This window comes from Gallinula chloropus (genome assembly GCF_964237585.1).
Source record: "Gallinula chloropus genome assembly, chromosome: 4".
Lineage (NCBI taxonomy): Eukaryota > Metazoa > Chordata > Aves > Gruiformes > Rallidae > Gallinula > Gallinula chloropus.
Window position 1 is genome coordinate 11,690,786 of NC_140088.1, and position 12,456 is coordinate 11,703,241.

Sequence of the window (12,456 nt, forward strand, 5' to 3'; positions counted from 1 at the left end):
AAGAGCAGCACAAAATCGGGCAACAAAGGTTAAGTGGATCTAGAGGTCTCCTTCCACCACGGTGTTTTAGGAGTAACCTTGACGGTCCAGTGAAACGGGCACCACTGCCATCCCTGCCTTGTATTTGAACTAGCTTTGCTAATGGAAAAGTAAAATGAAGAACATCTGTCTTCTTGTGTTGCACTGATGCTGCTAAAGTCAGAAGTTCAAGGAAATATTTATCATTATTTAGAGAAATGTGTTAGTCTTGGTTTTTTTTCAATCTTATTTTTTCCTCTGTCAAACAGTGGAGTTTACTTCTCAGAAGTTACATCACTTTGCAAATCCCTCTATCTTTCTCTAAATATAACCTGTCTTTTAGGATGTCTTCAGCTTGGCTGTTTTCCTTTTGTGAGTCAGAACTAGTGTAACTGCTTTTCATTGCTTGAACAGGCTCCACAGACCCATGACACCTCACTTAAGAGTTTTAAGAGCTGCTGATGTGATGGGGATCATCTGGCATCTCTCTGTGCGTGTTACTGAGGCGAACAGGACCTCATCCTTTTCCATACGGAAATACTGTATGATAGCAATATGGTATCTTGATGCTTTTTTGATTACGACATACAAGCAAAGATGCATCATCTAACTCTGATCTGCCATCCCTGTTTATAAGAGGAATAAGCAGAGGGCAGGGAGGTTGTACCTTGCTGGCAATGCATTGAGGTAGCAAGTTATATGTTTCTTTTCCACGTGTGTAGTTTTCCAGCACCTTTTGACTCCTAAATTTCGCTCTAAGTGTAGTTAGTTATTTTAATGAGGCCTTAAAAAATCCAGACATAGTGTTTTCTGAAGTAATGAACACAAAAGAAATACTTGGGGTAGATTATGAGCGTGAATAGTCATGAGGATGAGTTGGAATTTTTTTCCACTATCTGTGAAATGAAATTTTAAAGTTTCTTGCCCCCAGGAAAAATGTTCCCCGTGTGGGGCTGATGGTAGTCTGCTTGATAAATCACTTGAAAAAGGTCTCTGTTTCAGAGAAGTGTTTTAGGGACTTTCTGCCTGGGGAGGAGAGTGCAGTTGTGGTGTAGTCATGCCACACTAATTTCCCTGTGCATGCTCTTGATTTTGTATAAGAAGATGCCTTACAAGTTGGATGGCACAGCCCAATCACCATCTTGTGATAGCTTCCCCAGGGGAATGAATTTCCAGGAGGAAAATACTCTGTGAAGAATTGTGTTGTAGGTGTTTGCTATGGAGACTGAGGTTGCTTTACCTTGCGTTTATTTCATATCTTCATTTCATTTATCTTCATGTTTCTGAGCATCCTTCTGGACATGGTCTGAATCTGAACATCTAGAGTCATGTCAGTGTGACAGTAACACAATAATACATGCTGTAGAAGGCCCAGAGAGGAATATTTTGGGATTTTTCTTCCAGATGTGTATTCAGATGACTTCATTTTTGTGCTTTGTAGACAGTGAGGGTAATATGAAAATATGCTATTTATAAAATTCTCAGTGGGACTTTTTTTCCCTCCTAGTTGATATTTTTTTCCATTACAATACTTCAGGCTACTTACAAGTTCACTTCTTAAATAGAATGAATTCATCAATAGATTCTTGTGCTTGTACTATTGTTTGTAGATTAAAGTGTGCATTTGTTGTGGTTGTGCATGGCTGGGTTCTGGTGGAGAAGGGTGGGCTGCAGCGGTGGCTTCTGCCAGAATCAGAAGCTGATTCTTCTTCACACCAGCTGGCTCAAGGATAGACCCACTGCTGACCAAGGCCAAGCCCATCAGTGACAGTCACAGCACCTCTGGGAATCACGTTTAGGAGAAAAAAAAACACAAGCAGCTGCTTTTTGCCACCAGAGACAGGTGTGACAAGATGTAAGAAACTGTGCAGGCACAAAGGCCAAGGGAAGGCAGGGGGAGGCACCTCTGGTGCCAGAGGGAAAGATGCCCCAGCAGCCCATGGAGAAACCCATAGTGGAGCAGGTGTCCCCTCACAGCACATAGAAAAGCCTTTAGACCCCATCTGCAGCTCATGGAGAGGCCCCATGCTGGAGAAGGTGGACACATAGAGAAGGTACTGTGACCTGCGTTGGAGCAAGCCCCTGCCAGCACTTGCAACCCATGGAGAGAGCCAGAGACACAGAGATGAGCGAGAGAGAGAGACCCACACTGGAGCAGGTTTGCTGGGGGTGCAGGGGAAGCTTATGAATCTCTGGAGGACCAGGCTGGTGTGGTCTGGGCCTGAGAGACTGAGAGACAGTCTATGATTTTAGAAGTGACCCACACTGGGGCAGCTGGTGAAGAGATGAAGCCTTGACAGAAAGGACTCATGTTGGAGAAGTTCATGGAGGACTGTCTCCCATGGGTGGGACCCCATGCTGGAACAGGGGAAGAGTGTGAGGAATGTGGGCGCCCCCCTCCCTCCTGCCCAAGAAGGAAAACAAGTTGTGAGGAGCTGACCGAAACCCCCATTCACCCAGTCCCTGCCCCTCCCCATGCCAAAGTTGGTAAGAATGGAGAGAAATCACGACTAAAGTGAAGCCTACTAAAAAGGGAGGGGTAGGGGGAAGGTGCTTTAAGATCCGGTCGCACTTTTCATTATCTGACTCTAGTTTCACTGGGTGTGCAGTGTAGTGTAATAAACTAGAGTTTCTTCCCTTTATTCTGTGTTGAGTCTGTTTTGCCCATGGTGCTAATTGCAGAATGATCTCTCCCTGTCCTTATCTTGACTCCTAAGCCTCTCAATATATATTTTCTCCCCGTCCAGCTGAAAAGGGGAGTAATAGAGCAACTTTGTTAGGCATAGGAGAACTTAGTACATTTTAAAAAATATTGCAGCTTTTAAAAGTATGGGAGAAGATGACTTCTGTTTTAGTATAAATAAAATTGTGTGAAATGCTGACTCTGGAAAGTAGTAGCTGTTGGCCTGATTTGGGGGAGGCATGCTGTCGAAATAATAGTGCTTTTTGTTCTTTCTTTTTTCGATCTTTTTAACTTTAATATTCCTTTCTGGTGTACAGCTGGTAAGTTAACATTGCCAAGGTTGTTCAGAAGTGTTTTAATCACAGTTTGGACGCCTGTGTTTGGATAACGTGATGGTAAGACAAATTGATTCCTCCTGTTTTTAACCAAACAGGAATGCTGTAGCTAATGTGTGTACAGAGACAAATCAAGCCCTTCAAGAGAACACTTAATTTGCTTAGTCCTTGATTGGCAGTCTCTAGTGATGTCGAGGATTTGAAAAATGGATGAACAGAAAAGCCTTGGCATTAATTTGTATTGTTGCCAGATATGCCAGTGAATTCATTAATATACTTTTGCATATGACTGCAGCAGGCAGAGCTGTGTTAAATGAATAGAAGCATGTTTAAATTTAAGATTTAGGCTTTTGGACTCAAAAACTAGCATCTAGTATCTTATGCTAATTAGTATCTGTGGTGGTTTGGCCCTGGCTAGAGGCCAAATGCCCACCAAGCCACTCACTCACTCCCCTTTTCAGCCAAAAAAGGGAGAAAACATATGTATTGGGAAGCTTAGAATTCAAGATAAGGACAGAGGGATCACCTTCCAATTAGTGCAATGGGCAAAACAGACTCAACACAGAATAAAAGAAAGAAAACTAATTTATTAGTACTACAACTACACATTCAGTGAACCAGAGTCAGGTAATAAGAAGTGTGGCCAGGTCTTAAAGCATCTTCCCCCCACCCCTCCCTTCTTAGCAGACAAACTTCATTCACAATTTTACTCCCTTCTTCCGCGCCAACATGGCATGGGGAGGGGCAGGGAATGGGGAGTGGGGATCTGGCGTTTCCTCACAAGCTGCTTTCCTTCCCCAGATCTTAACACTTCTACTTCCCTCCCTGCCATGGGGTACTGACCTTTGGGCACAGACTGCTGCGGCCTGGTCACCCCCAGAGTCACAAATCCACTGGCAAACCTGCTCTGGTGTGGAGCACAGGCTGTAGATGTCTCTGCTCCCTGTCCTTATCCATGGGCTGCGAGGGGACACCCGCTCCACCATGGTCTTCTTCACAGGCTGCAGGGGAATCCCTCTCTGACACCTGGAGGGCCTCATCCTTCCCCATCCTCCCTCCTTCAGGCCTGGCCTTGGTGTCCGCACAGCTTGTTACATCTTCTCACTCTCTTCTCCGGTGGCAAAATGCATCTGCCTGCATTTTTTTTCTCCTTTATGTGATTCACAGAGGCGCTGTGACCATCGCTGATTGGCTCTGACCTGGTCAGCAGCAACTTTGGCCTTGAATTGGCCGATGTTTACTTTCTGGGGCCTGCAGAGAGCTTGTATCTGCTTCTTGCAGAAGCCATCTCACCTGCACAGCTAAGCAAAACTGTGACAATATCACCTGATTGTTCCCGGTTGCTTTTTGCATAGCATTCCCTGGTTATACAAATTTTTAATAGGGAACAACTAAGCCAGTTCAGGTTTTTTTGTATTCCAGAAAATTTTTTTCGACTTTTGAGAAAAGAAGAGCAAAATAGTAACAACAATACAAACTGAGAAATATGTTAACAAGAGAAGAGACTGTTGTTTTTATTGCCCAAATGATGTTACTGAACATTTCGACTGTGATGTTAAGGACGCAACTCTGGCTTTAGGAGGTTGAGAAGGAAGGACATTGCCTCACTGCTTTTTTCTTTTTGTTTTTCCTCCTCCTTTCCCTCCTCTAAATTGTTATCATAGAAATGAATGATGGTTTTTCAGAAAGCAAATGTATTTCCAAGGCTATACTATACAAGAAATAAACTTGTGAAATAAACTTGAGAAAAGAGACCAGATCATTTTAGAAACCCATTGTTTTCCAACTATTTTAAAACTGCCAGCACCCTCCTTCTATCCTGAAAAATCTGTTTCTGGTAGTCCATTTTTGTTTTCCATCATGCATTTTCAAGAGACCCAGTGGAGTTTTGGCATATGTCATTCACTGTGACACTCTGGAGCTCACAGTTGAACATTAAGTTGTGTTTTTTCCATCCTAAGCTTAGGCAGACATCCTCTGCACCTGAGGTGTTCTACACAGACGATGCTGTAGGGCTTCTTTGTTGTAAGTATAAAAGATACTGGCTTCTTTGAAAATGGGATTGCATGACTGTAGGTTAGCTCAATAATATTATGTGGTCATACTTTCCCTTTCATAATCTTTCTTTGGCAGATAGTGTTGGGAAAGGATTTCTGGGTATGATGGAGTGGTGCAGATCGAGGGACATTTTGGACCATAATGCTTCTGGAAGGGTGGGCTGTATTCTTTACTAGACAGCACTTATATTGGATAGCTGATGCTTGGAAGGCCCAGTTTTGTATGCATGGTAATGCAATGGTAGTGAAATGATAGTAGCCCCAAGGAAAAAAAACTCTAGACATTTCCGACCTGTAACATTTTGATTTCCTTAAAAGAAGAGGAGCACTATGAGCGTTTACAATTGCTCAGCCTTGTAGAATTCTTACCAGTGGTTATTATGAACACGAGTTATTTTAATGTCATGAACTGACATGGATTAAAGCCCAGCACTAAGTTTACTCTTTCTTGCCCTTTAAATTTGGATCATGTCTCAGTGTAGACATCAGAGCAGTGCAAGGTCTAAGAGTCTCTTCTTCCCCCTCCTGACTATAATGTGTGGCAAACTTCAGGTGCTTTTTAATTAAATTTCTTTTCTTGGGGACTGCATGTAATTTTTATATCTGTCAAGTTTCCAAGTATAATAAAACTCAGGTGGTATAATTACAGCCATATCTGTTAATAATAGTGGAAAGCCCTAAACCGTGTATGTCTGTATGAACAAATGCTTCAGGTGGAAAGAGTTTGCAAAAGAGGTTTTTGGGTAGATTCAGTTTGGCATGTTTCTGCATAGACCAGTTTGGTTAAACCTGTATCAGTAATAAATAATAAACATTTTGAATTAGATTTCAGTACAAGAAATTAACTTAGTCTTATTGCAGTTAAACTGGATTAAAATACACCTGGTGAAATCATGAATAAAACTGTACTATCGTGGAACCAATTCCTTTTGCTTGAAGTATCATTGTAAGGTAAAATTGGTAATGTGATTTGCATAACATTTGATGCCTGTCTGCAGTTCATCTGCAAAAAAGATATTATAAATACTTGTAATTTCTCCTTGGTAACTGGCCAACAAGTTTGTTATTTATGTATTTTGGTTTTGGGTCTCCTTTTCTGTGGTATGTATGGAGGCTGCATAGAAAATATTCCCTTGCATCTTGCAACTACTTGCTCACAAACCCAAAACTAATTCCTGAAGTCTGGTCACTTTTTTTTAATTTGTTTTTTCATATTTGTTGAAGTGCAAAATTGGCAAGTGTTTCATTTCAGGTTCTACCCTTCCACATGCTGGTATATTTTGGAGGAGGGGAAGAACAAACACTTGGCCATATGCAGTCCACACTTGGAAACTCCCTCTTGGTAATTAATAGAAGTGCTAGGATGTTCACAAGCTTCCTCTTGGATTGTTTGCCTTTGTGGGCCATTATCAGATCATGTCGACTTTCTCTCTTCACTTAGAGACACAATGTTCAGGTCATCATCATTAGTCATGTATAGAAAGAAAGAACATGATCAATTATTGACAGATTAGTAGTATTCTGTTAGAGTGAGTTCCTGTTAGCTCCTTTATTTTCGTGAGCTTCTATGACAGGTACTCCACTCTGTAATAAAAGCTGTCCAAATGTTCCTGTATGCACAGAAGTTAGTGACTACTTCGTTAGCACCTTTGTGACTTTTCTTTAAACAGTTGTGTGGAGGAGAAATTCCTCTTGGTGAATAAACAGCTTTACCTTTCTAACAGCATTCACTTTGCTGATCTGTAGCACTCGAGTGTTGGGGTCATTAGCTTTTTGAGCAGTGTGCACTGGAGGTGGGATAGAGGCTCAGAGGAGATGTATTCCAGTTGTGCCTGGAAATGCAAAGAGACTTCTTACTGGCTTCCTGATGCCCACCTGTTCCTTGCTGATATGCTCCTACTGTGGTTGCCAAGTATCTGTATCCTTGGCCACTTTCATTCACTGAATAACAAGTTTGGAGGTGCAGAGAGCCAAACAAGTGTCTGGTGTTACTGTACATCTTTCGATTGGGACAGACCAGCAAAAGAACTTATATCCAGCACCCATTAGTGTCTTAAAGACAGGTTTAGAGGTAGGTGTTGAAACTTGCAATTGAGAACTTAATTTAGTAATTTTAAAATCTGTACCTACACAAAAGTGATTGCATGAAGAAAACAATCTGAAATAAAAATACAAAAAAACCCCAGAAAGTAGTGGAACATCCGAAGTTGGGCAGGACCTCTGGGGGTCCCTTTTTACAGATTTATCAAACCTGTCTCTCTAGAATAAAAACTATATTATGATTAGCTATTTGTTTGCTTTTGGTTTGGAAGATGTAGCAAGAAAATTGCTACTTGTGAATTCATATGTTCATCGGTTAAGGCAGAGCATCTAATTTAGGAGGTTTTCTTTTGTTCTTTTCTCTTTGATAAGTCGCTGAGTGAGGTCAGGAAGGCATTCTCAGGTGGAATGGAGTTCTTGTTTTCTAGTCCTGAAATGTTCCTAACTTATATGTCCATTTTAAATTGGGATCTTTTGGTAATCCATAGGCATGTTTCAGAGAAGTTGATGTTACTTGCTCCCTGTTTCACTGTTGCTTCTGACCTTAGTGCTTTGCTCTCCTTTTGTTAGCAGGCTGCATTAATAGTCCATACTGGATTAGAAATGGTGGAAAGGTTTGTTCTGTTCCTAGGCAGAAATAACGTATGTCTTGGTTACTGTATCTGAGAAAGTTTAGAATTGTGCCCGAACTATTTGTTTTGGGGCTTAATTGGTACTGAAGTTCAATTTCAGTATAAAAGCACTTTCAGTACATTGTTTGGGGAAGGATTAGTCTTGACTGGTTTTAATAAAACTCCAAATTAAGAGAACTGAAATAATGTGTCAGTTGATTTAAATTTTGAAAACATCAGTTTTACTGTAGCATATATGTATTTGCAGCTGTTCAGAAGTGACTGTAAGAGGAGCAAAGAGTGATTCACTGGTGTATGGAGTGCTGTATACTTCCCACATCGCTGGTAATGTAGTAAGATCTGTATTTGAAGAATGCAACCAAGACTGAGTATGTACGTGTTTTTAGCAATTTTTTTTGCATGACAAACTAGTCTGACTGTGCTGTGTTAGCAGACTGAGGTTGCTTTAAGGTAGGGTATTCATATCAGTTTCAGTTTACCAGGGCCTGAAATAAGCATACAGAATTTCATGGCTGAAGTGTAGTTTTTGAAGATTCTGACTTAATTTACTTCCTGTGGAAAGTAGACTGTAGTTAACTTCACTGGGACTTGTATAGAGCAGCTAGGCATGCTTTGTCCCATGGAGATGATTTACTTTTCTATGTCCTAAGTATTTAGGTAGGTTTCAGACATTCCTTAAATAGGTAACTATGGGATTACGTGGCTATAAGGTTCTCAGATTCCAAGGCTGTAATCACAGTATATAATCTATTCTTGAAATACCCAAATCTAAGATTAAGCCTTTTTCTTCTGGTGACCGGTTGTGTCTTACAAAGCTGTTAATTAACCTGGAATTAGACACAAATTGCATTTATGCTTCAGTCTGTGCTTAAAACTAGAGTCTTTTATGCCAGGCCTTATGTTAAATCTTGTGAGTTGACACTGTACTTCAGGCACCTGATTATCTCCTGACATGCAGCATCTTCGTTTCCTGTCCAGTCAGTGGAAGGAGTTTGAAGCCCTCAGGGCATGAGCTGGGACATTGTAGTGTTTCACAAGATAGTAATGGCATTACTAGAGTAAGCAGTATTAGAAAGCATCAGCAGAAATAGCTTTTGTGTGAGTTGGGAATAAGGCTGTTGGGAATAAGGTTGTGACTGTACCACCTTGGGTGAGGCTAGCTATGTCTGTTGGGTAACGTCCCGTTTACACATCTTAGCACGCCACCCTCCATGCATGCCCCATCTTACTAAGGTAATGCTGAATTGTAGATGGTTTTTTTTCCCACCCCAGGGGATCAGCAGCATAGGGTGTCACTTGAGAAAACTTTGTGAAGGTAAGAGAATTCGTTGATCTGTGAAGTTTCTCAGGATGAAAGTGGGACCTGTAACGTACCTTTAATGCCTTGATGTGATCTCAAATATGACATTTAACATCTTAAAATAAAAGTAAAACCTAATATATATATTATAATATGTAGTATTTTAACTCAGAGCCCTTATGTGACAGAAGATTAATATGGCAGCCCTTAAAGGAGTAAAAAGCCAAAATGCCTATATCTTGATTAAGGAATCTAGTAGATGTGGGCTATGTATGGGGTATCTTTAGATCCTCAGAAGAATTACATAACATAAAACTAGTTTGAGGCTGTTTTCAGTTGCTAGACATTGTTTCAATTTAGGGGACAAGAAGTATGCAGTTAAAATATTCTGGTAGCTTTTAAACTTCAGAGATAACCTCTGTCAGCTAAAAAATATCTTGATTCTGTTTATTCTTTTTATAGAAGTGTATGGATGTGTAACTTAAATGTGTACACAGACATGCCTACTGGACTTACGTAAAATAAAACCACTTTATTTTTTTGTTGTGGTGGTTATTCTTGTGAAAGAGACAAATATTTTAGATTGGGAGAATATGTGCCTTTGTCCTGGTTCCAGATGTCTGTGGGTCCAATCCTCCTTCTAGTTACTTGAGTATAAATCATCTAATTCATTTTTCTTATTGAAATGACTAATGATGCATGATAGTGTGCAGGTCTGGGCCAAGGTAAGGCCTGATCATCTTGTCCTTGGAGTGCTATAACAATATTTCTGCATTGTTAATAGGGAGTTTGCAACTCAGCTTCCTCTTCTCTGCCACCAATTTATTAGGGAGCTGACTCAGTTTTCAGGATGTTTGGTTAAATAAAAATGGGAATTCTTCTGTGGTATCGGACACTTGTTTATTTCATATTTGACCCCTGTGGAAGTTTGTGAAAGGGTGTATAGTCAAAATGCTGAATGAGCTTGTGATTTGGTGCTTGTTTCAAGCAGTAATCATCAATGACTTAAAATTATTTATCTGAAACCTTGGAGTTACTTTAAATACTGACGTCTTTTTGTGTGTGAAAGTAGTTTGTTATTCATTCAAAGGCTAAATGTGTACAGTTTGGGATTGATTCTTTGCATTCCATTCGGTTACTGAGTAAAGTGCTGGGACACGATTGTCTTTGACAGTCACCCAGGTACCATTTCGAGTGAGGAGACAGGCTTCCTTACAGCCCTCTCCGAGAGAAGTGGTTGGGCTGAGGAATGCAGCTGTGGGACCCCGTAGCACTGAGCTGCTGCTAGGTAGCACCTGGCACCTGTGCGCTTGCCAGATGTTGAACTCTCCTGTTTGTCCATGAGCTGGGTGTGGTGAACCCAAGTGAACCTTAAGTGAATTGTGTAAGATCATGTGGTAAAACAGGGATAATAATCCCTCTATTTCTATTTTCAGAGATGGCCAGTGTGTCAGGCTTTATTTTTACCTTCTAAGCAATTTGGTAGAAGATTTAAAATCGACCTGAGTGTGCATTTGAAGTCTCTTGATATTTGGATTTGTGGATTTATGCTATGGAAATTCTTGCCCAGTTGGTAACATAAACTTCTTCTTTCCATTTTAGGTTTATAATATAGGCAGTGATACATATGGACTATTATATTTTCTGCCTCTTTCTTTTTGCATCTGTTGTGTCTTGCTCTGTGGTCTGACAGTTTGTACATGTATGCTGTCTCTACACCAGAAAGAAATGAAATTTCACAGGTGCAGCCATAATAGTCGACCATGTGAAGGTGTAGCATCTGCATGTTTCACAGGGACCTGGCTTGGTAGCCAGAGAGTTACACAAGTGCATTTGCTCACATCCTGCTGGTGACAAAGCAGTAAATCCAGGGTTAGTTTTCTGTATGTTGCCTCCAGTATGTGGGTTTATTTCATGTACTTGTGCTTACAACATAGGCTTTTCTCAGCTTCAAGATGTGCCCTGCTTTGCTGTGAGTGCTTGTATTAATTTCTACCTTACTGTTTCAACATTCTCCTTCATCCTTCCATGAGGGTCATTAGAGACAGAGGTGACAACTTAAGTCTATTATGGCTTTGAAAGGGAACCCTGTTCTTCTGAAAGGGAGGGGGGTGGGGTGGTGGTGGGGGTGTGATGATAAACAATAATTTTGCTGCCAGTAAGAGAAATAGGCTTTTTATTTCACTGAGTGCAATACTCCCTACAGATCAGAAATACAGATCAGAAAAGTGGAACCCAAATCATGTCTTAATGTATTGTAATAAGCTATTCTGAGTAAGCTCTTCTGAAAATGGAAGAGCTACTAGCGGGCTTCTGAAAAGTGCAGCAGTCCATCTGTAAACGTGTCTGAGATTGGAGGAAGTGAGACTTCAGAACCACTGGAACATTGAGAGGCACAGTGAATAGTCTTTGTAAAACCGAGATGTGGAAGCTCTTGATTGTATTTATCTGATTAATGAACCAGTAGCACAGGTTCAGCTGCCCTCCTAAGACAAGGATTATTCCCATGACCTGGTCTCAGCTGTTTGTTACTCTGTCTAATTTCGCTCTTTATATTTGCTGCTTTTATTATTTTGTCTATCCTTTCAGCATTTCTCATCATCTTTCATCTTGTCTTTTGTATGTATCTTTAGTCATCAGGCTGCTTTCTTTCAAACCAAATTTAGCAGTTCCTGGGACGACTTAAGGAACTTAGGTATGTATTTCCCTGTAATGCCTTAAACTTTAATATATGCATCTTTGGATATTAAAAAAAAAAAACCTGACAAAAATTTATTTTGTTCACTGACAGGTTAGTTCTCCCCGTTCTTAATTTTCTTGTTTCCTTACCTAAATAATCAGGCTTTTCCAGCTTACCTTGAAAGCAAGGTATCTTTTGGGGAGAGCAAGATGGGACGTGTCTAGCTTCCACTTCTCTACTTTACATTTTTTTTCCCTTTCACAAAGTTTCTTGTATCGTTCTTGTGAGAGCTGCATACTTTAAATGAAACAATGAATTGCTGTTAAGGGATAAAAGTGTTCTGTAAATGCCACTTTGGTATGTTCTGGGTCTTTCCAGGTCTGTTATTACACTCTGTGACAGGAGGATGTGAAATGTTTCATGCACATGGAGTAAATAATAGCTGTTAGGAATGAACGCTTTTAAATTATCGGAGCTGGATAATTTGTTCCAGAAAGTCCTAAAATGAAAAGCTGGAGAAAGTGTGCATAGAACAAAGGGTTAAATAGAGGGAGGGCCCCGGAGTTATGTTAAATAGGTAAGTAAAAGGTTGCTCCTTATGGTATAGTGGAGCAAAAGAAGCTGATGCTGTGCCAGTGCTAAACGGTCACTAAAAATAAGAAAACTACCAATTTGGGGTGGTGGGTAGTGGTTTGCCTCAGCATAGGGTGC

The 12,456-nt window shown here is 40.6% G+C and overlaps 1 protein-coding gene across 1 annotated transcript in view; it reads left to right on the plus strand.

The window, feature by feature from the left end:
* STXBP6 (syntaxin binding protein 6) overlaps positions 1-12,456 on the plus strand; it is a gene marked incomplete at its 3' end in the record, with an annotated part of 111,054 nt that overhangs the window by 764 nt on the left and 97,834 nt on the right. The window lies entirely within an intron of this gene.